The sequence below is a fragment of the Erithacus rubecula genome (genome assembly GCF_903797595.1).
Source record: "Erithacus rubecula genome assembly, chromosome: 18".
Taxonomy (NCBI): Eukaryota; Metazoa; Chordata; class Aves; order Passeriformes; family Muscicapidae; genus Erithacus; species Erithacus rubecula.
Genome location: NC_136670.1, coordinates 13,322,082 through 13,348,787, shown reverse-complemented (window position 1 = coordinate 13,348,787; position 26,706 = coordinate 13,322,082). Strand labels below are relative to the sequence as shown.

At 44.3% G+C, this 26,706-nt stretch overlaps 1 long non-coding RNA gene across 1 annotated transcript in view; it reads left to right on the top strand.

The window, feature by feature from the left end:
- The window catches only part of LOC306809855, a 639,653-nt gene extending 623,449 nt beyond the window's left edge, over window positions 1-16,204 (top strand). The window contains exon 3 of the long non-coding RNA XR_013776315.1: window positions 16,194-16,204. This is a non-coding gene — a long non-coding RNA (uncharacterized lncRNA). The remainder of the gene's footprint in view (window positions 1-16,193) is intronic.
- Window positions 16,205-26,706: the final 10,502 nt, after the last annotated feature.

The window sequence follows — 26,706 nt, the reverse complement described above, 5'->3', positions numbered from 1 at the left end:
AGTAATCCTGGGCTGCACGTGCCGTGTTTGGGGCACACCAGTGACTCAGGAAAACACGAGCCATCATTTCCCTGCTTCATGCTGCATGACTTCAGCACCAGCAAACATCTCTGCAGAGTCACAGCCAGCCAGCCTGATGGGCTGCAGCATGACTGCCGTGAGAAAACCTCCCTCAGGGCTCAGGAATTAAAGCTTCTTTCACAGCACTGCAGAAATTAGAAACTTGGCTGTCCAAGGGATAATCTGTAATAGTTCTGCTGAGACAATAGCCCACACTGAAATCCAAGTGAAGCACATCTTGAATTCCCAGCAATGGAATTTCTGTGTTCTGCAATGTCTGAGGCTCCCCCCTCACTCAGCTGAGGGACACTGGAGGTCTGTGAGCCTCCTTTGGGAGGGTTTCCAAGCCAAATCTGGAGGTTAAAGAGCATCTACCAATCCCCAGGGTGGTACCACGAATCTGAGTTTGTGTTGTGGTCAGATTTCAGCCCCAGGTTTGTACCTGGTTTGCATTGGTGCAGAACCAGCAAACCCCTGAGCTCTGTGCACAACAACAAACCCTGTGTTTGCTGAGACACCTGCCCTGAGCACAGCCAGGCAGCCCAGGGGGAATAAACCCATGATGGGAATGGGATGAAATCACATCCTGCCCTCTGAGCAGCACAGGGAGCTCCCAGCAGGGTTGGGGGGAACAGTGGGACCATTCCCATCAACAAAATCATCTCCAAACCCATCCACTGGCCAGACACAGCCCTGTGTCCCACTGATATTTTTATCATAACAGATTTCTCCTGTTTGTGCACTTATTAATACAGGACATGCCTTCACTAACCAACCCAGCAGCCCAAACAACTGATTTCACCCCCTCGCTCCTGCACTTTGAAATATTATTTTGCTCTTAATTGTCACCCTTCTCCACCTCCTCCTTTCCTTTTCTCTCCCTTCTTCTTTTTTTTTTTTTTAATTTTTTTTTTTTTTTTTTATTTTGGTTGGTGACCACAAGTGTAGTTTCAGTAAATAAAGCTGGTGCTTGATAATGTGGAACGGCCAGGAGCTTAACTCTGCCCTTGGAGATCGCTTACATCAAACCAGCAATCAAAAAGTGGTGCAGATAAAATTTGTCATCAGGGATTTCCTACAAAAGAATTACAGTGGAGAAATAGCCTGATCGATACTATGGATTTTCACTGCAGGGGCTGATAGTCCAATTGCTGTGAAACACTCACACAGATAAAAGGGCACGGCTGCCACTTTGTTACAGACTGCTGACTCAGCCAGAAGCCTGGCAGGTATTTATAGGCCAAAGTGATACAGAATTATCACCTTGCAGTGCCCAGCTCTTGTTAGTTCTGAGATTGCCTCCCTTTATGGGATTGCTAAATGCAGGTGAATGGAAAAATGATGGCTAACAGCTGTCAAAATGCAACAGAATGAAGTACTTAAATCTTTTTTTATCCATTAAAAGGGTAACAACCGAACATAGATCATGGTGCAGACGTTGTAATGATATTTGGGGCTGGTAAACGAGGGGTTATAAACAATGTACATCTGATCAAAATGGTAAGAAAAATACAAAAGGGAAAAAAACCCAAAACAACCCAATAATAAAAATTCTTCTTGTTACTTTACAATATGTGGCTTGCCATTTGCTTTGCTGCTTTTCCAAGGGATCTCCAGGCCCCTCAAGGCTGCTCTGAGCAACTTCCAGCTCCATCAACACCACGATAATTTTATACTCCATGTACCACAGGGAAAAAACTGCTTTGAGAAACCATTGGGCTGGCTCCAGGAACTCTCATTCCTTGTTCTAAGCCAGTGTTTTACACCTCAGCGGGATAAAATGCTGATGGATATTAATATTAACTCACTGATTCCAAGGGCTGTTTCACACACTGACACTTGGCATGACCAGAGCATGATGAAGGAAAGGAAATACTTTCATTTTTTGGTCCAACAGGTAGCACAAAGCCTCTCTGTGCAGGTGAACACTGCAGGACTGACTCTCCCCAGCCATTATTCCATCTCTAGGACAGGCCCAAGGGTGGTGAGGAAGGGGCACAGTAACCCTGGGTTTATTTTTGGAGTTGTCTGCAGGGAGAGACTGGTCTTGACTGCACAAGGAGGGGAAACTGGAAGGTCACACAAGGAGCTCGAGTGAGATATAAAAAGAGACAGGAGGATCTGCACAGACTTTGTCCAAGGTGTCTCCTCATCAGTGATGGAGGTTTTAGCAGCTTAAAACCAGTTCCAGAACTAGTTCAAATGTATTTTTACAAGTGCTTTCTTAGCTGAGACAGAACCTGGGCTTAACACTTATCATTATTTATAACATCCCAGAAAACTTAATGTCCAGATAAATAATTTTTTTTCTAACATTCCCCTGAAAAATCCTGACATCCTCAGCACATCACCTTATACAACTGTGAGTATTTCTTTTACTTGAAAATTCATTACATGTCTTGGTGTGGCAACAACCCCAAATTTACCCTTCCAGCACTCAGAATATGTCTGGTTTTAAATACATATAGGAAATTGAACAGCAGCTTCCAAAGGAAACACCAGAGAGGGGAGAAAAACGAAGAAATAAAATAAAAAAAAAAAAAAAAAAGAAGAGGAGACATTTGATTTTCATAACTGGGCTGTGCTAGGACAGGGATAATGGAGCATTGATGGGTCTGCATCTCTTCCCATCCTGAAGCTAAAATCCTGTTTAAGTGAGAGCAGTCACCCCAGTTTTTAGAGAGGTTCAGGGATCCATTGTGAATGATGCCTTGAAAATCTCATTTACTTGGCTCATTGTTCTTTCCTCCATTAATGCTGGTTTAGAAACCCTCTTGTGTGTCTTGGAGAAACACAAATAGGAGGATTAAAGAGCTGAAAATTTTTAAATGTTTCAAGAAGGTCATGGCCAACAGGAGCTGGAATTCAGAGTGGTTTATGCACCCCATGTTTTAGACTTCATTCAATACCAGAGCTTTAAACCAAGGAAAACTCTGCACAAAACCTGCCAACAATATCATTAAAAACAACACAAAGAAACTGGACTTGGTATCACTGCAAGAAGTTTTTTTTGGTGAGTTCGACCACAATACTTGACTGCAGGAGCCTTGGAGGGAAAATGCACCGAGTTGAAATTAAACCACTGGAATATAAATCAAAAAATGAAAGCAAATCACGATTTGGTTGCCTGCAAGAAACGCTGCAGGTTTCTAAACAAACATTTTCCCTAACCAGGAGAGAAGCCACACCTTTCTCTGTGCTCCATAGGGAAAATTACTGTAGCACTTGTCTGAGCTGCCTGGTGCTGGTAGAATCATAGCTGCTCTCATCAGAGTGTTGTTGGATGAAGTTTACTGTCACTAGCAATAAGCAGTAGATAAAAGGAGGGAGGGGAGGGGGATAAGAAAACAAAAGGGAAAAATAGAAGCTAAAAAATTCACCAGAGGTGAAAAAAAAAAGGGGGGGGGGCAAAAAGAAGATATACATAAACTAGCTGTTTTTGTCTTTCTAGTTGCTGTGATGTGCACAAAGGAAATAGACTGAATAAAATCACATCTCAGGAACACCAACATAAATTCCCCCTTGCTTTGACAAGTACGTAATTTTGTGCAGTGATGCTCTTCACATCTGGAGAGTTATGAGGCAATTTCATTCCCATCTGACAAATTTACAAAGAAACATTAGAGAGAAGGGATTAGAAAAGCGAGAAATCTTTATAGACTTTTTCCTCAGGCTGTATTTTCCTTCCATCTTTTGGCTCTTCCTTGAGGAATATGTATGAGTGACTCATTCTGTATGAACGCCATAACTGAAACACTTAGCAGATAAGCAGAACATGAAATGTGCTTTAAATCAACTAATTGTATTTACATTATCTGGGAGGGCTGATCCCCATTGGCTAAAGTTTGGGAAAATTTGCTATTGTGCATTTTCAAGATAACAATTTAAAACTGGGGAAAAAAAAAAAAAACAACCTCAACTGAAATATTATCTCCAGAACTTCGTGGAAGAGTCCAGGCCAGAAAAATAATTTGCATTTGAAAAGCACTTCCCACCTTCCAGCTCTGATTGACCTTTTGGGTCTCATTATGGGCTCATCAAGACCAATTTTGGGAAACTGGGGTGGATTAAATGATCTCCTGAATTCGTGGAGAAAATAAATGCCACTGGACAGCAGGACAGGGAGGTGTGGCTGGGCTGAGCTCACTCCTGGGCACCTCAAAGAGCTTTTCCAGGCTGAGCTCAATCTGCTCCTCACAGGCCACCAGAACACATTGATAGAACCCAAACTACTAAAAAAAAAATACAAATGGAAGGATGAGATGAGCAAGGTGCTGCCAACACCAGTGAAAGGCCTGGGAATTTTGGTTCTTTCAGCCTTCCTGGTTCAACCTTCTCTTTGCTCTCAGTGGAAAATTCTGGCAGGGATTACTCCAGGAATAAATGCTAATAAATGCTGCAAAGGCTTTGCTTTCTCCTGAAGGTTTTACAAACCCAGGCAGCCACAGCTCATTGTAGTCACTCTGCTGAGGATGTGCAAGCTCAGCTGATACATGGCTACTACAGCAGGGCAGTATTTTATGTTCTGTCTGTAATCAGGATCAATTTTATTAAAATTTCATCTTTTTTTCTTCACTATTTTAATACCAAAATGGTGCTGCCCATTGGTGTAACACCCCCATGGATATCCCCTGCCATCCCCAGCCTTTGCTGCCTTTGAAAGGTCATTTCAAGTGCTGGGTGCTGGGACTTCCCTCCTGCCATTAATGAAAATTATATGATAGTGCTGGAAGTTCCAAAACATATTCCTTTCTTGGCACTGAGATGAAATATAATAAAATGCAGATGCTTTCAGCTAGAGAGCACAGATGAGAATGTTTTCCAGGCAGGGCTCCTGGAGAGGGGAGAGCACAGGGGACAGAGCCCCAGAGCAATGTGTGCAGTCTGTGGCAGCAGGCAGGGGCTGGGCTGTTCATTATCCTTTATCCATCCTCCTCCTCATGGGCCCAGGGGCAGCTGCTGGCAGGTTCATGGCCAGGGTGCAGCTGGCAGAAATGGGGCTGGGCTGGGTTTAACGTGGGGCAGGTTTTGGGGTGTGATCTGCAGTCAGCTCTGCACTGACACAGCTCCTGACTGCCCTGAACCATCTGGGGTCACCTGCCCTCCCCTCTCTCATGGACTGAACCAAATTCCTGCTACCTGTTCCACTTAGATTGAAAGCAACATCTCCTTTCCTAAAAAACAGATAGATTAATGCAAAAAACCCATTTCCTATGCTTTCCTTAAAAATAACTTTAATGTTTTTCTTGCTGGACAAGGTATTTTTTTTGTGTTTCAGGTAGAAAGGGGAGAGTTTGTTCCACAAACAATTTCCACAAAAACATTTAAACCTCCTAATTATTTCAGGTTGAGTCAATAAGAGGCTCATCCCTGTGGAGAATTTTGTCAGTGCTGCTGTGCTCAACAGGTTTGTACAACTCCTCTGGCTGCATGGGATCAGCTGGCTGAGGGTTGGATGCATGCAGGATATCTTAAATAGAAAATTAAATTAATATATAGCTGTGTTTTCAGGAGCACAGATGTACAGCTTGCCCCTTTGAAAACTCACTGCATTCCTAGCTCGCCTTGAAAATTACTAGATTGAAATGAAGGTGGAAAGTCTCTTTAAAAGTCACTCCTGAAAAAAAAAATAAATAATTCTTTAGATTTTTTTCTTCCTTTCTGTATGTGTGAGACATCTAAACATAACCCATTCCACAGTAAGGGTAGTGGAAATCAAAAAAATAATATTTGAATTATTTTGATCATGATAATCCCCAATTGTTTTGAAAGTAAATTATATTTGATAGTCTCTCCAGCATGTACTTACAAATTCATAGGAACACCATTAAAATACAGCATTAATTAACATCCACTTTTATAAAGTGCTTCTAATATTGTATAAACAAGCAAGAGTTGAAAAGCTTATTTTTAACTTGGATCTGCATATGCAGTGTGATCATAGTGAGTTCCAAAAACACCCAAATAGCACTGGGAAATGAATTCTCACCGTTTGTTTCTGGTTGAAGACACACCAAAGTACCTGTCTTTAATTTGAGGAGCTGTGAACAAAAGGTACTTGCCAGCTTAGCTGGGTGTTCCTGAGCTGGTGGCAGTGCAGCCACGGGTGGAATACTGATGTGCCAATATTCCTGAGCCCAAATGATAATCAGAGACTGACTTGAAATAACTTTAAACAATCAGAAGCATTGAGCTGCCTTGTGCTGGGTTAAAGCAGCTCTCCAAAACCAAAGTCATCCCTGCAGGGTGGGCTGAGGATGGTGTAACTCCCACCAAAAACCAAAGGATGGAGAGTCCAGGGGTTCTGGGCACAGAGAACCTGGAGATGCTCCAGTGCAGCCTAAATCTACATTTAGAAAGGAAAGCAGCCCCTCAAAACTCAGTTTTACCCATCGAGATCCTGATGCTGGTGACTTCACTTGCAGGCAATAATGGTTAAGCTCACCTTGATTTCACTCAAAACTCCTTGCTGAAATCTAACCCCAAATTTTTAAAAATAAATGTTATTTGTGACAATATCAAATTAATCTGGAGTTGGAGGCAAAGTCCAAAATCCATCCTGAGGAAGAGGTGGAAGTTCCCAGAATCTCCCAGGGAGCTTCTGTCCCCACTGGAACACCTGGAGGTCACAGGAACCTTTCTGCCAAGATCCCAGCCCTGAATGTTGGGTTTTGGGCTCAGCAGGGTCTCTAAACATTTCTAAAGTTCTAGAAATGCAAAAAAAAGCCTTCCTAAATCCTAAATCCCTCCCAGATGTTGCTGCCACATCCTGAGTTCCACTGATGCAGAAAGGAAGGGATTTCTGCAGGATCAAGATCCCTGTGCATCCAGGACAGGTCCTTCACCCAGAGCCACAGACCTGCTCCAAAAATGGGCTGGAAAACACTTCTCAATACCAAGCATCAATAAGTGACAAAGAGCAGCAAACTGCTGGTGCCACGAGGACAGAGCAGAAATTTCAGGGCAGTTCCCATTTCTTGAGTCTTTGAACAACAGCAGAGGACTCATTGTGGGAAATCTGCACCCTTAAAACATGTTTTTTTTTAAAATTAAAAGCTTTTTTTTTTTTTTTTTTTTTTTTTTTTTTTTTTTTTTTTTTTTCTCATTCTCTTCTTTGAAGAGACAAATCCTCAAACTGGTCACTTTTGTCACTTTCTGGAAATATTTATGTCCAGATGCACCTGTTGTGGTGGGAATAGTCACAACTGTGGTGCTCCAAAGAAATGAGAAATATGCAGTGTGCAGGCCCCTTTTATTAGAGACAGACCTTCAGAAAGACAAGCCCTTCTTCAGCCCTTAAATGTGATAGACACCTTGAAGACATTGTTATAAAAGCTTGATATGATGCTTTAAAGCTCATTCCTGAGATCACTCAAGGGCTCCTTCAGAAGCTGCAAGGCTTCAAAAGTGATCAGGAAATGCCCAAGTGCTTTTCAAAGGCTGAAAATCCCCATCTTCCTGTGCTGGAAGGAAAATAGCAAATGATTTTGCTGCTTTTTGGGCTGAACTCCTTGCAGGTGACACGTTTGGATGATTCCATTTTAAAGGGGGATGTTCAGGGAGCAGTTCCAAAGAAATGAGAGGCTGCTGAGAGCCAGCTCTGCTTTGGGAGATGCTCGAACAACCTCACACAATTAACATCACAAGTGCAGGAGAAGTTCGACACAAACAGTCCTAAGAAACATCCGAGGTGGAATTCGGGAGCAGGAATTCACAGGTGGAAGGAATCTCCCTGACTTTGTCCCAGTCCCCACAGTGATAAAATCACCCCAGATCCCTGGGGTGGCTCCCCCCGTGCAGATTGCTGGTGCTGAGGTGCTGGAGATGCATTTGACAGCGCTGTGTCACTGAAGAACATCCACGTGCAGACAGAAACTCCCACTTGCTACTTTAAATCAGCTTTCAGTAGTTTTTGTATCACCAAAATAGCACAAAATATATTTACCCCAAGCTTGTGCCCTAAAAATTCATGTACCCACTAAAGGATGCTAAATAAACCAAAACTCGAAGTGCTGGGGACAGGATAATCCACAGACTGAATATTCTGACCTTGAATTTTATATTCTTTTCCATCCCTAATCGTCCTGCATTGTGTTTTCTTATTTCTAATTCAGGTTAAAGTGTGTGGCTGCTCCTTCAGTGCTCTTGATGTGTGGTCAAGTCACTTCTGAGTTAATCTCTCTAACCCTTGCTTACCCCACAGAGGAGCCACAAAGTCGGCTCCCGTATAAAGAGATCCAAAAATGAGAAATACAAAGGAAATGCAAAGTGATACCACATTCCTCATTTCAAACGAGTGGGTGACAAATCGCTCATCAGATTGTACAATTTGGGTTGCTCTCGCTTGCTTGCTAATTAACCAGTCTGCCATCGTGTTTCCTCCCTCTCGCATCCACCCTGCCTCTGAGCTAATCAGGGTTCAATGACAGCATCCCTTATCCCAGGACACATCCCAATAATTAAGGTTTGGAGGACATCCTGCCAACTCCCGCCGTCGGGTTTTGTGTCCCCGCGCCGCTGTGCCGGTGACATGTGACAAGACAAAGCCCTGCTCTCATATACATCCCAGCAGGATGCTTTCCCACCTTTTAATGGCTGGCTGCATCCCTGGCCAGCTCTGGCAGTGGGAAAGGCTCTGCAGGAATGGCTGAAGGCCTCAGGAGGCTCAGCAGCATCTCCGGCCGATCCCGGCAGAGCAGGAACGCGCCGTGCCGAAGCTGCGCTGCCTCCCTGCGCTCTGCGCTCGCTGCTCTGCGGCTTCCTTTGGTTTCCACGAGCCCAGCACAGGTGGGGACACCTTGGGGCACTTAGGGAGGGGACACGAGCCAAGGATCCTGCGGCTCGAGTGCTTTTTAAACTGCGGCAGCAGCAGGAGCGGAGTGCTGGGCTGTGCAGGGCTCAGGGTGCTTTCAGCAGCCCCGACACAGCCACTCTGAGTTCCCCAGCACAGCTCACCCCAAACAAGGGCTGCAGAGACCAAACCCAGCAGAAGCTGCTTGGTCATTCCTTCCTTAGATGTTTTCTCCCTTCAGTTCCTCCAGGGAAAAGCCAGTTTGTAGGAAACGTGAGCCCCTGCCTGAGCTGAAAGTCTGGATTTACCACGAGCAAAGCTTGATCCCATCAAGCTTTGAAATTGCTAAAAAAACCAAAAACAACCCAAAGAACCATCTGGATTCTATTTGCATTGGAACCTTCAGAAAGGTAAATTATTTTACAAAAAGATTTACATTTTTGTTGTAGCTGATAGTTGTGAGCTTTTTTGGAGTGCCCACTGCAGCAGGGCTGCAAAAGCTTTTCTCCAGGAAGCTGAAATGTCCTGGTGATCAGTTCTGAAAAACAGATGGAGACACCACTCCTTTTCTCTTGGTGCTTGATTCTGAAACACTGTTTTCAGCAGCAGCAGGAGCAGCAGTGGAATCATACAGAGAATTTGGGAAAAGAAATATTCCCTGTGGGCAGAAATTCTGGAGATGGACAGCTCTTCAGCCAGCACGAACCCGCACACTTTAATTGACTTCTGCAATGCTGCACCACTTCACACACCTGGAAAGCCACTTCAAATAGATTTAATAAAGACAAAAGAGAATAAAAGACAATTTTGTGCCCCTAATATCTCCTAACGTAGCTCAGTGATGGAGGCAGGAGCTGGGAGTGGGGCAGGGCTGGGTGGGTTTGTGCAAGGACACAGAGGGCAGAGGGATTGACCAGGGCTGGGGGAATGTCCAGCACTGCTGCCTCCAGGCTGCTTCCTGCTCCACTCTCTTCTGCATCAGCAGGTATTTGCTTTTTTTGGCCCCAAAAAAGTGCAACAAAACCTCTATTTCATATACAACTTTCAAGGTCACTTGCGTAAAATGTACAAAAAGCACATTTTTGTTGATGGAATGGCCTTTTGATAATGAGGTAATTAGTGATATTACAGCAGGAGAAAAGGGGGGGATTTCTTCCTCCTTTTCTCCCTTTCTGCAAACCCAGTGAAGTGGCAAATTTTGTAGCAGTTGCTGTATGTGCACAATATTTCACCCAGCTCCACAAAGTAATGTGTTTTTTGAGTAGCTACTGTATTTGCTGAAACTAAGTTATAATAATTTGATGACTAGGAACAAGATTAATTCAAGGAACTACTATTCTCATGACAATTGCAAAATCCAGTAGGGGACAGAGTGAGTATGGATAGAAATGTTTAGGCATCTCTCTGCTTCATCAGTGAGGAGCCTGAGATGGAAAAATATCCAGCAAGGATGTGAGGGGGTCACATCTCTGGAGGTGCAGCAAGGTAAGCAATTAATTTCTCCATAAGAAAACCAGGAGCTGCAATCAAAACTATCATTGGAGGAAACATGAGTATCTCTACAATAGGAGGATAAAACCCACTGAAAGATGTAATTGTGTTAAATTATAGCAACTGCCACGTGAAACTACCAATGAAAGCAGCAGAAAGGATTGTCATTTTTTTTTTAAATGGTGTTTGGTGATATCACAGTGCTCACATCACCTGGCAGGTGGAGCTGTGCCAGGTACCAACATCTGAGGGGGAGCAGAGCCCCATCCCAGCCTGAGTTTGTCACTTTGGATGTGACAATCAAAACTGGAGCTCCTGACTGAGCCATCTTCCAAAGGAATTTTACATTTTTCCCCCCCAAAAAAGCTACAACAGTACAAAGCAACACTGTGCCTCGATCTCGCACAACACAAATACCAACCACCAATAATTCTACAAAGAATTTTGGAGAAATGGTTTACAGATTAACATTTTCAGAGTGGAAGCAGATGAGACCAAATTTAGAGCAAGTAAGTGATATGCACATATGTTATGTAAAGGCCTAATATTCACTGAAGGGAAGGAAGAATTTCTCAACCACATGTACCAGAGAGTTGGGATTTGGAGATCTATAAATAGTAGAGAATTACAGCACAAAAAAAGAGTAACAAAAATTATCAGAAATCGAGTTGGTGAGAAAATTTTTCTGTTCTGAAGCAGAAGAAACACCAAGACCTTTCCTGCTGCCATTGTGTGGCAGAATTCACCCTCCCCCAGCCAGGTGTTGGGATGTGCTCAGGGCTCTCTGCACTGTGGTTTCACAGAGCTGTGTCTGACATCACCCACTCACCCTGCAGATATTTTTGTACAAACAGAAGCATTGCTGTTAAAAAGATTTCAGCTGTTCTGAAGTCAGTCTCTGACTTCCTTTGACCAGGTGACACTGGACATAAAAAACCCCTCACCAACCCTTCTCAACAAACATTGAAATCATCAAATTTGAGTAAAATCACTCTGGAGAAACACACTGGAGTCAGAGTAAAATTCCCAACCAAGCAGAGAAGTGGCCTCTTAAATGTTCCAGCACCCTGCTCACTGCTGCACCTTGTTTCACCTGCTTGTTTTACCTGTGGAGTCTCTGCAGGGGTTTTGATCAGTGCTATTATAAATGAGCACAAAGGGCCATACTCCAAACCAATTTGAAAAATTTATTGAGTACAGACGGCAAAAGCAAATTGCAGCGCTGGGTGGCAGGGAGACTCCGCTCCACAAAACTGCCACACCTGATCGAGTCGCAAGTCCCCCTTTTAAGTTCTTCCCTTCTTGCTGATTCATTTTTCCAGCTCGTTCTGCTTGCTCCTTTTTCCTAAAAAAATTACTAAGACGTTTGGTTATTGTGCTAGCCTAAGTAATCAGTAATCACATACCCACAGACCAGCCCGCATCCCCGGGCTTCAAGATTACTTATCTTAAACCCGCATGTCCGGGTTTCAAGATAACCTATCTTACAACGAACAAAAAGGTCACCATTCCCTCACAAGTGCAGCCTCAGTAAAAGTGATTTTCTGAAGAGCAGCTGCCTGGGGAAATGCCTCCGGGTTGCCCGGTGAGAGGAGCAGTCGGTGGGTGCAGCGCTGTCTCTACAGCCAAGCCCTTGGCAGGGCAGTGAGAGCAGGGAGCCAGCCCAGCCCTGGGGCTCGGGCTCTCCATCGGCTGGTTTAAGCAGAACAAATTGGAGCTTGCAGGAGTGTGAGCAGTAAAACCCGCGGAGCTGTTCAACTGGCTTTGCTTAAAATGATGAATTAGTTGGGCCATTTCTTTTCATGGCAAGCGGTGAATCTGGGCTGTCCATGAGGACGAGCTGTAAATGGGGTGGGAGAGCAGAGCAGGGCAGAGCTTTGGCCATGTGCTGGTGGTGCCTTGTTATTTCAGATTTTCTATTCCTCATCTCTTTGTAACCCTGCAGTTCTTAATGTAGAACCCTAAACTCAGTGTGAGCTCACAATTCCTCTCCAGGCTGGGAACCAAGGACACCTCACTGCCTCAGGCTCTGAGAAATGTCAACAAAAAGTGATTTGGGGGCAGCAAACTTGGGGTAAAAAACTTCGTTACCTGGAGCTATAATTGGAAGATTAACCCTCAATATGCAAATGGCCCAAACTTATAAAAATGTGAAAACCTGTGACCCATTGTCCTGGGGAGCTTTGTCTGCCTGAAATGTACCTGAAGGCACTTCAATAAAAATAAATAAATAAATAAATAAATAAATAAAACAGATAAAATTTATATTATATTATATTATATTATATGACATTGCATTGCATTGCATTACATTACATTACATTACATTACATTACATTACATTATATTATATTATATTATATTATATTATATTATATTATATTATATTATATTATATTATATTATATTATATTATATAATATTATATTATATTATATTATATTATATTATATTATATTATATTATATTATATTATATTATATTATATTATATTATATTATATTATATTATATTATATTATATTTATACATTTTATTGTCTTAATTCTGGCCTCTGTTTTTAGACAGTCCAAAAAGGCATCAGTGAGACCTCACAGGAGCTGAGGATCCTTTGGATGTGACACAGCCCAACATACAGACCCCAGTGGAAAAATGCAGCAAAGCCCTGGCCAGGTGAGAGGTGCCAGGTGAGATCTGCCAGGTGAGATCTGGTGAGATCTGCCAGGTGAGAGCTGCCAGGTGAGATCTGGTGAGATCTGCCAGGTGAGAGCTGCCAGGTGAGATCTGGTGAGAGCTGCCAGGTGAGATCTGGTGAGAGCTGCCAGGTGAGATCTGCCAGGTGAGAGCTGCCAGGTGAGATCTGCCAGGTGAGAGCTGCCAGGTGAGATCTGGTGAGAGCTGCCAGGTGAGAGCTGCCAGGTGAGATCTGGTGAGAGCTGCCAGGTGAGATCTGGTGAGATCTGCCAGGTGAGAGCTGCCAGGTGAGATCTGCCAGGTGAGATCTGGTGAGATCTGGTGAGATCTGCCAGGTGAGATCTGGTGAGATCTGCCAGGTGAGATCTGCCAGGTGAGAGCTGCCAGGTGAGATCTGGTGAGAGCTGCCAGGTGAGAGCTGCCAGGTGAGAGCTGCCAGGTGAGATCTGGTGAGAGCTGCCAGGTGAGATCTGGTGAGATCTGCCAGGTGAGAGCTGCCAGGGCTGTTTGCTGAGTGGGGACAGTGACACCCCTGTGCTGCACTCAGCCCCTGCCTGCATTTATTCAGTGGCTCTATTTACAGAGGAACTCAAGGATTGTGTATGAAGTATTTTACAACTTGAGGTCAAATTGGGGGTAAGATAAATGAATACAGCTCTGTTGAAGTCAGAGGAATCGTGCCCATTAATTCATGCCATGCTGCAGGGACAATGCACTAACAACAGGATGAAGAGACATCCCATTGTTGTTCTGCTAAAGCAATAATGAACCCCCTAATTTACTGTTTCCAAACCAGCTTATTCCATTTTAGAGAAGAATGCACTGGGTTGCACCTAGCCACCAAATCTGAGCACAGCTATTATTAATTGACTCTTTATGTATTTTCATTGTGATGGCTGAGAGCAAAACTTGGGAAGAGTGGATGGTCCCACACAAGCAGCTGTGAAAAGATGTCCCAGAATTCAGACAAACAGCATTGTTAATAGACTCCTCTTGGTGAGGAGAGAAAACATGGTGTCAATCACGCCTGCTGACAGGGTGCAATTAACCCAGCATCAAACTGGAGGGAGATGGATGGGACCAGATGGTCCTGTTATCCTAACAAAGGATTATACAGCAAGTGTCCTTCGGAAGGAAGAGTGGTTTTTTAACAGAGACCTTTGGAACAGCAACAACAACCAAAAAAAAAAAAAAAAAAAAGAGAACTAAAGAGACATTACAGAAAAGGGAAATGAGGAAACCATGGTTTAAATATGGATTCCAGTGGTTAATTATGTGCTTTAGGCACAAATATATGTTGTATTTTGATCATAATGATGTCTGCTGAAATTTATCCAAAGTGGCTCCCAAAGGGTTGACGTCAGACAGAATCACTGCAGACAAAGCCAGTGAGGAATGATCAAAAAATCAGCAGCCTTGCTGTTCCTGAGAAAATGATTTCATTTATTGACCTAGAACTGCCCAAATGCTGCCCTCCTATCCTGCTATTCTCAGGGTAAATCCGTATTCTGAAGCCTAAATAGCAGCAGCTGTACCTGGCTGAGCAGGACACCCCAAAACCCTTCCCAGAGCAGTGAGCAGAGTTTGGGACTAAAGCTCTCTGTGAGATGGATTATTAATCATGTGGAAGGTACAGCCAATTTCTGCAAAGGAATCAGGAAGAACAGGTAAGTCAGAGGAATTTCTAGCAAAGTAAAATATCCTAAAAATCTGTTATCAGTTTCCCAGAGTGGGAGACAAATGGAGCAGCAGGTGAAGGCTCAGGTCTGTCCTGCAGGCCCTGGAACATCCCCAGTGCCTCCAGTTCCCTTCTCCCTGTCCCTGCAAGGTGTCTCCCTCTGGGGGGATTTTTCTGGCAAAAGCATGAAGCTTCTGTGATATTTCCTGTGATTTTCCAGTTTATGATTCTCCTTCTTTTCTAAATTTCACAAGATTCAGGCCTGCACAAGTGGATCAAGAATTTCCCCTTTCTTTCCTTCCTTTCTTTCCTTTCCTTTCCTTTCCATTTCCTTTCCTTTCCTTTCCTTCCTTTCCTTTCCTTTCCTTTCCTTTCCTTTCCTTTCCTTTCCTTTCCTTTTCCTTTCCTTTCCTTTCCTTTCCTTCCTTCCTTTCCTTTCATTTCCTTCTCTTCCTTTCCTTTCCTTTCCTTTCTTTCTTTCCTTTCCTTTCCTTTCCTTTCCTTTCCTTTCCTTTCCTCTTCCTTTTTCCTTTCCTTTCACTTTCCTTCCTTTCCTTTTCCCTTTCCTTTCCTTTCCTTTCCTTTCTTTCCTTTCCTTCTCCTTTCCTTTCCTTCCTTTCCTTTCCTTCCTTTCCTTTCCTTTCCTTTCCTTTCTTTCCTTTCCTTTCCTTTCCTTTCCTTTCCTTTCCTTTCCTTTCCTTTCCTTTTCCTTTCTTCCTTTCCTTCCTTCCTTCCTTTCCTTTTTCCTTTCCTTCCTTTTCTTTTTCTTTTTTTTTCTCTGTAGATCAACCCAACCACAATTAGAAATCCCATGCCCTTCTTGACACCTTTTCAACATTATCCAGCTGGAAGAACATCAGCTCTTTTCCAACCACGGAAATTATAGAAGATCTAATCAGCAGATAGGATGTAGTCATAGAAAATGCACATCAGCACACCTTAAAGAAAGTAAAATAAATCTTGGAAGTTTAATATCCCCCTTTCTTGGACCTAAATAGGCCCCTTTGGAAAACTATTTTATTGTTTCTCATTAAATTAGAATTGTGCTGAGATGCCACTATCTACCATTTCCTATTATTATTAATGTAAAAAAAAAAAAAAAATCATTGCATATTCAGCATTTCCCCAGTTAAAACAAGTCAGAATGAAAATCTGAGCTGTGTTTTTTCTTAATTCATGCTAATTTAAAACCAGAAAGTTCTTTACTTCTTTTCCCCCTATTTTGCATCTGCATTTAAAGATAGCAATATTTCCTAATGATAATTAAGAACCTTTAATTTATTGGTTTATTACTTCTGTGCTGCATTAGCAGCTCTTACAGAAACAGAGATACCAATGTGAATGTGCTTAATTCCCCTCTCATTAACCTCAGGAACAAGGAGCAGTTTCCAGACCAGGAGTCTCTGGATTTTCCCTGTTTCTCAACTGCTGGTGGGAGCTCACAGCACAAGCCCCAGCCTGCTGCTCACCCAAATTTCAGATGCTGTGCCCTCATTGCCACCATTATGATGTGTTAAAGAAATATCTGTATTTTTGTGCAGTTTGCTCAAGGCAGAGCACTTGAAATCAGGCTGGTGTTTTTATTAGCAAAACAACAAGCAGCAGAAATATGAAATAGAAATATGGATAAGAGGAAATTCCCTGTACACTGAAGACTTGGTAGTGCAATGGTGGGGATCAACCTCAGCAATTTGCACAAAGATTCCCCAGTTTTCATTTGCTACTAAAACAGAATTACTGAAATTTCCCAGACATTTCTGGGTTTTATTTAACATTCACCTTACTCAAAATCTCAGCCTGGATCTCTCAAAATCTCAGCCTGACAAAGCTCACTCACAATCCCAGCCTAGCAAAGCTCACTCACAATCCCAGCCTAGCAAAGCTCACTCACAGTCCCGGCCTAGCAAAGCTCACTCACAATCCCAGCCTGGCAAAACTCACAATCCCAGCCTAGCAAAGCTCACTCACAATCCCAGCCTAGCAAAACTCACAATCCCAGCCTAGCAAAGATCACTCACAGTCCCAGCCTGACAAAGATCACTCACAATCCCAGCCTAGCAAAGCTCACTCACAGTCCCAGCCTGACAAAGCTCACTCACAGTCCCAACCTGACAAAGCTCACTCACAGTCCTAGTCTAGCAAAGCTCACTCACAGTCCCAGCCTAGCAAAGCTCACTCACAATCCCAGCCTGGCAAAGCTCACTCACAGTCCCAGCCTAGCAAAGCTCACTCACAGTCCCAGCCTGGCAAAGCTCACTCACAGTCCTAGCCTAGCAAAGCTCACTCACAATCCCAGCCTGACAAAGATCACTCACAATCCCAGCCTAGCAAAGCTCACTCACAATCCCAGCCTGGCAAAGATCACTCACAATCCCAGCCTGACAAAGATCACTCACAATCCCAGCCTAGCAAAGCTCACTCACAATCCCAGCCTGGCAAAGCTCACTCACAGTCCTAGCCTAGCAAAGCTCACTCACAATCCCAGCCTGGCAAAACTCACAATCCCAGCCTAGCAAAACTCACTCACAATCCCAGCCTAGCAAAGCTCACTCACAATCCCAGCCTAGCAAAGCTCACTCACAATCCCAGCCTGGCAAAGCTCACTCACAGTCCCAGCCTGGCAAAGCTCACTCACAGTCCCAGCCTAGCAAAGCTCACTCACAGTCCCAGCCTAGCAAAGCTCACTCACAGTCCCAGCCTGGCAAAGCTCTCACATGGTTACATTTTGGTCAATCCCCAGGAATTCCCTGCCCTGTGCTGCAGGCACAGGATGCTCCTGGACTGTGTCCCTTGCAGATCTCAGTCCTGACAGCTGCTCTTCCCTGTCCTGGCACAATCTGGGCATCCCATAGTCTTGCAGAACTCCTTGTCTCCTCCACCCCTCATTTGGAGAAGACTTTAGAAAGATGCACACTCTTTCCAACCCCCTTTTTTTGAACTGCTGGAGAAGTCTGGAGCATGTGCAGCCAGAGGGGTCCCAGGAGTTCATCAGTGGCCCAGTTTCCTGTGGCTCTGCACTTCTGCCTGAGTGACCTCGACAGGCAGCCCTGTCCTCACCTGGAGTTTTTAATAAGTGTCAGAAACCCTGAAGTCCTAAGATAGCCCTAATGTTACTTTTTGGCATCGTTAACCACCAGAGACTAAAGAGTGAAATTGAAATGTCTGTCTGCAGAAAAACACAAATCTCACCTGGGCTGAGTGTGAGGGAATGGAGGGTTTGGGAAAGCTGCAGCAGGATCAGCTCCAATCCCTCCCAACTCACTGCTGCAATCCTGCAGGGCTCACCTGGACATGAGCACAGGCTGACATCCAGGCAGGTGTTCCAAAGCTGGAGCTGCCTGAGGGCTGAGCTGCCCCTGGGCTGGCTGGGCTGGTGCTGGTGATGGGCAGAGCTGGCACCAACAGGACAGGAGGGAGCAGAGGCTGTGCTGCTCCCACAGGGAGACACAAAGGGACCACCAGGAATGGGGAGGAAGGGATGGATCACCAGGGATTGGGGAGGAAGGGATGGATCACCAGGAATGGGGAGGAAGGGATGGATCACCAGGAATGGGGAGGAAGGGATGGATCACCAGGGATTGGGAGCAAGGGATGGATCACCAGGAATGGGGAGGAAGGGATGAATCACCAGGAATGGGGAGGAAGGGATGGATCACCAGGAATTGGGGAGGAAGGGATGGATCACCAGGGATTGGGAACAATGGATGAATCACCAGGGATTGGGGAGGAAGGGATGGAGCACCAGGAATGGGGAGGAAGGGATGGATCACCAGGAATGGGGAGGAAGGGATGGATCACCAGGGATTGGGGAGGAAGGGATGGATCACCAGGAATGGGGAGGAAGGGATGGATCACCAGGAATGGGGAGGAAGGGATGGATCACCAGGAATGGGGAGGAAGGGATGAATCACCAGGAATGGGGAGGAAGGGATGGATCACCAGGGATTGGGGAGGAAGGGATGGATCACCAGGAATGGGGAGGAAGGGATGGATCTCCAGGAATGGGGAGGAAGGGATGGATCTCCAGGAATGGGGAGGAAGGGATGGATCACCAGGAATGGGGAGGAAGGGATGAATCACCAGGAATTGGGGAGGAAGGGATGAATCACCAGGAATTGGGGAGGAAGGGATGGATCACCAGGAATGGGGAGGAAGGGATGGATCACCAGGGATTGTGGAGGAAGGGATGGATCACCAGGAATGGGGAGGAAGGGATGGATCACCAGGGATTGGGAGCAAGGGATGGATCACCAGGAATGGGGAGGAAGGGATGGATCACCAGGGATTGGGGAGGAAGGGATGGATCACCAGGGATTGTGGAGGAAGGGATGGATCACCAGGAATGGGGAGCAAGGGATGGATCACCAGGAATTCAGGAACAATGGGTGGATCACCAGGATTTCAAGAACAATGGGTGGATCACCAGGGATTCAGGAACAGTGGATGGATCTCTAGTTTTTTTCCTTAATATTATGCTTCACTGAAAAATTTGTATTAAGCTGTGCTTTAAATCAACATTTCCTCAAATTGAAGAACTGATGCTAAAGTTATATGGCAGGTTATAATCCTTGTAATTTGCATAAAAATAAAACCAAAATCATTTTATCAGGAGCGTTCTTCTTAGCATGGATTTCTAAAGCCAGTGGCTAGGAAATATTGTTGATTTTCAAACCAAATCCATCTAATTACACAAAAGCAAATCCCCAGAATTGCCAGAGTTCATGGGAGAGAAAATCAAATCACAAAACTGGGAATGAGGGAGAGGCTCCAGTGGAACTGCTGAAACAGCAACTCCATTACAGCACCAGAGCAGCTGAAAGTTCTTTAATAGATGTCACAGGTCTGCCAGTTTTCAAAGGGATACAGAAAGTAAAGAAAACAAAACAAACCAGTCCCCAAAGCAGGTGATTTCAGGGCTTCAAGATGCACAGGTTTTTTGCAGTTATATGGAATTTTTTTTAAAAAAAAGTTATTTCCAAGTGCTCAGCACAAAGCAAGATCTGGAGTTCAGCTCAATGGGGCTAAAGGCAAACTAATAATTTAATTCCAGCAAATATTAATGATCCCAAGTGTAATTCTCCAGATATTTGTGCAGTAATTTCTGCATTTATTTATGTGCAAACAAAAAGAGCTTTATTCTCCAAATCAGAGCTTTATGACCAAAGTATCATAAAGATTCTTATTGATTACAAAGAGTTTTTGCTGATTCTCACGTTTGAAATGGAACAGATTTTTTTTTTTTCAACTTTGCAATGTTCTCTTTTTGTTGTAGAATGTTAATTAATCAATTACAGTGAAAATTAATCTAAAACCTGTTCTGTAAGACCATGCAGGTGCTGCTGCCTGTTTCAGGAAAGATTTTTCTGAAAATTTGGCCCCAAATCTTAAAAGCTGGCAAAGAGAACCCACTGAATTTTACCTAGAAGCTATTTGGAAATTATATTAATTGTATTAATTAATGTATTATTAAATTTATTTCAAATATTATATATTTAACACTTCAGTGCTGCTTTTTCTTATGTACAGCATGGCAAAAATAACTTCTTTAATTCTTTTTTATTTTAAGATGAAATATTTAACTTCACATCTTTTAAGCAACAGCAAATCTGCCATTCAAATTTGGGTGTTAGTAGGGAGCAGTTAAAGGAGATTTGATTCTGAGAGTTAAATTAGCATTGAGCATTTCCCCAAAATCATCTCCTCATCAAGGGTCTCTTGGGGATTGCTCCAATATTCTGAATATTCTGATCACTTTGGGAATTTGAGTCCATGGGGACCCACACAGGAAAATGTGGCAGAGCAGGGATTTGTTTTCAAATATTCTCTGGGTTTAGGATACAACACTAACACTGGGCCATCCCATAAAATACTGGTGGGAAATCAGGAAAACAGAACCAAAATATCAGTTAAAATTCAACCCAGGAATGTCAGGGTGAAATTGGCTTTTTTTTTTTAACTTGTATGGGACTTTTTAAACCAAAATTCCACTGAAACAGGCTCAGCCTTTCCCTCTCCCAACTAAACCAACATTTTTATTGCTATTTCCCATGACAGTTGGGTTGGATGCAACAATTCCCATTTGGGACCGGAGAATGTTTATTTTACTTTTATCAGTCCTAAACTGAACATTGCATTTCCACAGGCCCCTCTGACCAATAATCTGTGTCAGCAGTGCCACCAGGACTGTCCCCTCCTCTTGCTTTATATCAAGCCCTGCTAAAGCTGGATCTGCCAGTTAGGCTGAGCTTACAGCCACAGGAACCTTGCTAAGCTCAGACTCTCACCCTGGGTGTCTTGAACGTTGATGTGCCGTGGCAAATCCCAAATTTGGATGCTCCGAGTGGGTTGTTCATCCACCCCTCCTTTCCTGAAGATGCTGAGAGCTGAATTTGGGTCTGCACATCTGCTCTGCAGGGAAAGCCAGCCCGGCTTGGAGAGGGGCTGCAGTGGGTTCTGTGTGCAGAACTGTCAATAGCTCCAGTTGCTAAGGAAACTATTTCCTTGGTAGCTGCATGTTTGCCACATCTCACTAAATTGGTGTCAGCCTCCAGCAGGGAACAGCGTGGTGTGAGCAGAGCCCCAAATGGGCTGGAAGTTTATTAGGGACTGCTTAGGAACAAACCCCAACCTGTCTGGAAACACAGGTTGGGGACTGGTGGGAAAGCTCTGATTGTGTCAGAGTTGGTAGGTGGGAAAAGGTTGAAAGTGTTTGTATAATAACATAAATAAAAGTCTTTTGTCTTCTAAAAATTGGGGTTTTACAAGGATGCACTTTTTAGGTGTTGGGAACCTCAGCTGGCAGCAGAATGGATGGGGCATTACAGCATTCTTTGTTTCTTCACATCAATATCAGCCTTAAATGATATTTTTATCTATTATTATTAATTACTTGGTAATTTACAACCTCAGAGTGGGCAAAGCAGGTTGTAGGCACACTTAGAAAATCAGAAATGTGAAAATACATCCTGCACTTTTGAGAACAATTACCAAGAGCAGTTGGTAAAGAAATGATCAAATCTAAAATTTCTGTCTCCACTGCAGCTCCCTTCCCCTCTGCTTTCCAAGGACACCAACATCAGCATTGGAAAGAACTTTATTGGGTAGATTTTTCTTAGATTTGGGAGGTTCCAAATCCACTGGTTTAAAGGTTGCACCACTCAATACATTCTGTTAATTGTGGTATCCCCATGCTCCAAACCAAATCATCTCTGTATGAGTGGGAAATAAATTCAATATAAATAAGATCAACTCCTTCAGAGGAACCACACTGAGGAACAGTCATTGTTTCTCTAGCTACTCTACAGATCTATCAAACCCAAACCCCAAAATGCCTCACAGCAAATTGTCTCTATTTGGGGACAAACACCCCAAAATCATTGTTTTGTCCCACTCAGGCTGTGAAGGAGGAAGGCAGGAGGAGAAAAGGGCTGGAAGTCTCAGGGTGAAGAGCTGCTCCAGTTCCAGTGAGCTCTGCAGGAGCTCTGCTGCAGGGATTGGGGTTTGGGGAGCTCTGAGGGGGGAGCCCCAAACCAGGAGCACTCCTGCCCTGCAGAACTGGGAACAGCTCGTGGGAAACCAGCTTGGGTGAACTTCTGTCACTCAGCTCAACAGAAAGCCACTAAAAAAAAAAAAATTACAGTTCAACTCTTGCTAACTTGGGCTTTTAGCTCCTTTTCTTTTTTATTTCCTAGGCATTTGAAGCTGCCCCAAAGCCACCACCTTTTCCTGCAGCCTCAGGAAGAGGGCAGTTCCTTCCACTTAAATAAAGTAACCCTGATTTATTAATGGATGGTTTTAGGCACACTTACTGTGCCTGAATGCTGTCTGTGGCTGCCTGGGGACAAGTGAAATACATTGTGCTCAAGGTGAGGTGTTTTTTTTCTTTTCAGGTGCTTCTGTTTAATTTGTATTCTTGGTGTTTTTGTGGATCATTCCTTCAAAACTGGTTTGCTCCAGAGGAGCAAACTTATCCTGGCCTCTCTTGTGCTAATTAAAGAGTCTGGTACTTAACACTGGAGATCAGAGATGCTATGAGATATGGGAAATAAAAAGTGTATCAGAGGACTTTAATGGGGACAGCAAGGTTAATATCTGTCTATGCTCTTTCTGGAGAAACTGCAAGCGAGACGATTTATTGGATGGGACCCGAGTTTTATGTTTAATTACCAAACCATGGTTTCCTTAGCAGCACAGCTCGTGAGGAGCAGCCAGAAATCCATCAGCTGGGAGCTGCACCCGAGGGGACAGAGCTCAGCAGGGCTGGCACCACAAATCCTGACAAAACACGGAATATTCACGGGCTGAGCCGACACGGCGATATCGGAATTATCGCGGAAACATCGATATCGGAGTTACTGTGAGATCAAACTGCACTCAACATCAAATGAGGAGGAATTCTTCCTTGGCACAAGGTCCTCCCACATTTTTTCCCTCCCAGCCTGGAGCTGCAGGGGACACCAGAAGTTTCCTGCAACTTCCAAATGACAGAGAACCCTCGGGATTGTCGCGGTGGCTTTTTGGTGTCGCTTGGGTGTCATTGGCAGCATTCTCCAGTTATTGACACCCCTGCTCCCGTTCCAGCCTGCAGAGCTGCAGCCAGAGCGCCCAGAATTTGTCACTGTCACTTCCCAGGAGCTGGGCATTGTTCAGGAAATGAACAATGTTCAGGAAATGTGTGTGTAAAGCAGAACTGCCTGCGCCCGGCTCGGCCGCAGCTCCGCGCCCAAACACAGGTTTTATGTGTCCTATTATGTGCCCCAGCAAGAGCCATAAATAATTGTGACAAGGGGGTTTTTTTGGTTTTTTTTTTTTGGTGTTACATGTGAAAGTCCTTGACTGTGCCTCCTGCTCGGGCTCCCCCTCCCTCCCAGCACTACAGCTGCCAAGCTGCATGATGATAGATGGCACTCTGCAGCAAATGACAGCCCGATAGATTTTTTAGTTTGTGCTTTAGAGAGAATCAGATATGCTGTATAAAGCAATAAAAAAAGCATACTCACAAGGTGGGTTAAAAATAGCTGGCACAGCAGGAGATGAGTTTGCTGTTTATCAAAAAGTTAAAGCTTCACATGCAAAGTCCAGGTGATGTGTTAATTCTTTTAAATCTTAGCCAGGAGCAATTTTTGTGGACAAACCTGTGAGGTGCAGTTTTTTTACCCTTCCATCTTTTAATATAAGACACACTAAAAGCCTGGTTATAAACTTCCCTGAGATAGGACAGCATCCAAAATACAAGGGGGAATACACTTGATCCTTAAAATGGGATGAAGAAAGTCCTGAGTCTGTACAAGGTTCTGAATCGAACATGTTTGAAAAGTTAGATTTCCAATCAGATCTTGAAACATGAGCCCAGACTCCCTGAAAACTTTCAGTCCTCAAGCCCCTGAAGTCAGCAAGAGTCTTTACTATGAAATTTGATCAAGATTATTTGAGAACCAATACAGAAAATTATTTTCATCTTTGACAGCTTGTGTCTGACAAAAAATACTTCTTTAGGTATTCTGGATATATAATGTTCTCTGTATGCTAAAATGTAGTAATTTGGGGGTGATAAAGCAATAGTGAAAGGGGGGATTCAGGTGTGCCAGAGCACACAAACACACTCAATGTTTGTGTTTGCAAAGATACAGGGAGCTGTGGTCAGACAGGAAAGCTGCAGAAGGAAAAGGGTGAGAAAAGAGTGAGAAAAAGGTGAGCAAACCTCTGTTCTACTCACAGTGGTGAAATGTGACAATTACAGATTCATGGGGCAGCAGCTTTTCCTCATGCTTCGTGTTGTTCAGATGAGCTGGAGGAACAGGACGTTCCCCTGCAGTGTCCACTGAGCACAGCTGACATCTGCAAACTTGGAACTCGTCCTGTCCTCTCCACTGGATGTTAACTTGACTTGTTTTCCTCTGTGCTTTCTATTGATCTGGGTCCTGTGTAACAAATGGCCTGGCTTCCCAGCCACCTTGGAAATGTCATGCAGGAGTCAACAAAAATACTGGGTGTATGTTTTATAAAGAATTACAGCTGGCTCTGAATTACTCTGGCTTTCATCTCAGCCAGCCCAGCCTGGTTCCCTGGGTGTCGATGGATGAGCAGGAGGGCCAGGAAATGATTCAGTGAGCCAGAGAGTTTCCCAGTTCATGGACATGACAGCCTCAGACATACTTATTCACCCTGCCTCTGTCTCACACCCTGCACTCCAAGCTGCTCTGTAATTTAAGAGTGCTCAGTATATCAGATCTCAACTCTTTTTCCCCCCTGATTTCTGATGAATCATGTTAGGAAAGCTGTGGTTTTAACGCTGGAGGATGTGACATAATGCAAAACAGCACAAGAAGTATATTAAAAAAATATGTCTGTCAGACTTTATATGGCTGGAAGGGGATAATTTGAATTATATGCCCATAATTCAGATTTGGGGATAATTCAACACCCAAACAGATACATTTCTAGCTGTACCCAGCCATCTGATATAATACTGGCTATTGTTTATTACTTACTTGTATGTTGTTACAGCATCACCTCCCTCTGCTATGCTTAGGGGACAGTTTACATTTCCATAATAAAATCCATTTTCTGTAGGTTTATAACTCAGTTTACATTTCACAAGGCTGCTGCCTGGCATATGAAATTTCACTTCAATTCCTTTTGGTTTAACTAAAATTTCTAAACAGCTTATTCTTTAAAAAAAAAAAAAAAAAAAAAAAAAAAAAAAAAAAGAAATCAGTGCAAGGGGGAAGCACGTAATGCCATTTCCCAGCCCAAGGAGTTTGAGCAACTCCCAGCCATTCACTCAAAAAATGACCTATTAAAGTCCTTTTTACAAGAACCTGATGGATTTAGGACCAAATGGAACTACTTAAACAAGCAGATGTTGCAGCATTGCTATTTTTAGAGATAAGGGAATAAAGCAGAATTCTTGGGAGGAGAGGGAGCACCTTGTGCATGGGGTGACAGGAACACCCTGTGCCCACCATGGAAACAGTGCCAGGGCCCCCTCTGGGGTCTGTGGGATAAATTCTCCTCAGACAGCAGCCAGGGAAGGGCTGGAGCTGTGCCAGGAGCGGTTTGGGTGGGATTTCAGACAAGGCTGGGTCCCAGGGAATGGGAACTTCAGGCGCTCCAGCAGGGTCTGCACAGGGATGCACAGGGTGGGGTTTTGGGGTGTCTGAGCAGGGCCAGGAGCTGGATTGAGGATCCCTGTGGGACCCTTCTGTGATTCCAAATCCACCCACAGATCCAATCAGGAGAGGAGCAAAGGCTCCCACTGATTTCTGTGCTAGTGTTTCCTCCAGGTAACTAGCAGGTTTGTCAGTCTGGGTGCAGGTTTGTGAGTCTGGTGCAGGGTTCTGGGTTGGATGCAGGGTTCTGGGTTGGATGCAGGGTTTGGGTTGGATGCAGGGTTTGGGTTGGGTGCAGGGTTTGGGTTGGGTGCAGGGTTTGGGTTGGGTGCAGGGTTTGGGTTGGGTGCAGGGTTTGGGTTTGATGCAGGGTTTGGGTTGGATGCAGGTTTTGGGTTGGAGGCAGGTTTTGGGCTGCATGCAGGTTCTGGGTTGGATGCAGGATTTTGGGTTGGGTGCAGGGTTTGGGTTGGGTGCAGGGTTTGGGTTGGGTGCAGGGTTTGGGTTGGGTGCAGGGTTTGGGTTGGGTGCAGGGTTTGGGTTGGATGCAGGTTCTGGGTTGGATGCAGGTTCTGGGTTGGATGCAGGTTCTGGGTTGGATGCAGGTTCTGGGTTGGATGCAGGCTTTGGGCTGGATGCAGGTTTTGGGTTGGATGCAGGTTTTGGGCTGGATGCAGGTTCTGGATTGGATGCAGGTTCTGGGTTGGATGCAGGTTCTGGGTTTGACGCAGGTTCTGGGTTTGATGCAGGTTTTGGGCTGGATGCAGGTTCTGGGTTGGATGCAGGCTTTGGGCTGGATGCAGGTTTTGGGTTGGATGCAGGTTTTGGGCTGGATGCAGGGTGGGAAATGTGAGGCTGGTGCTGCTCCTTTGATTCTCACAG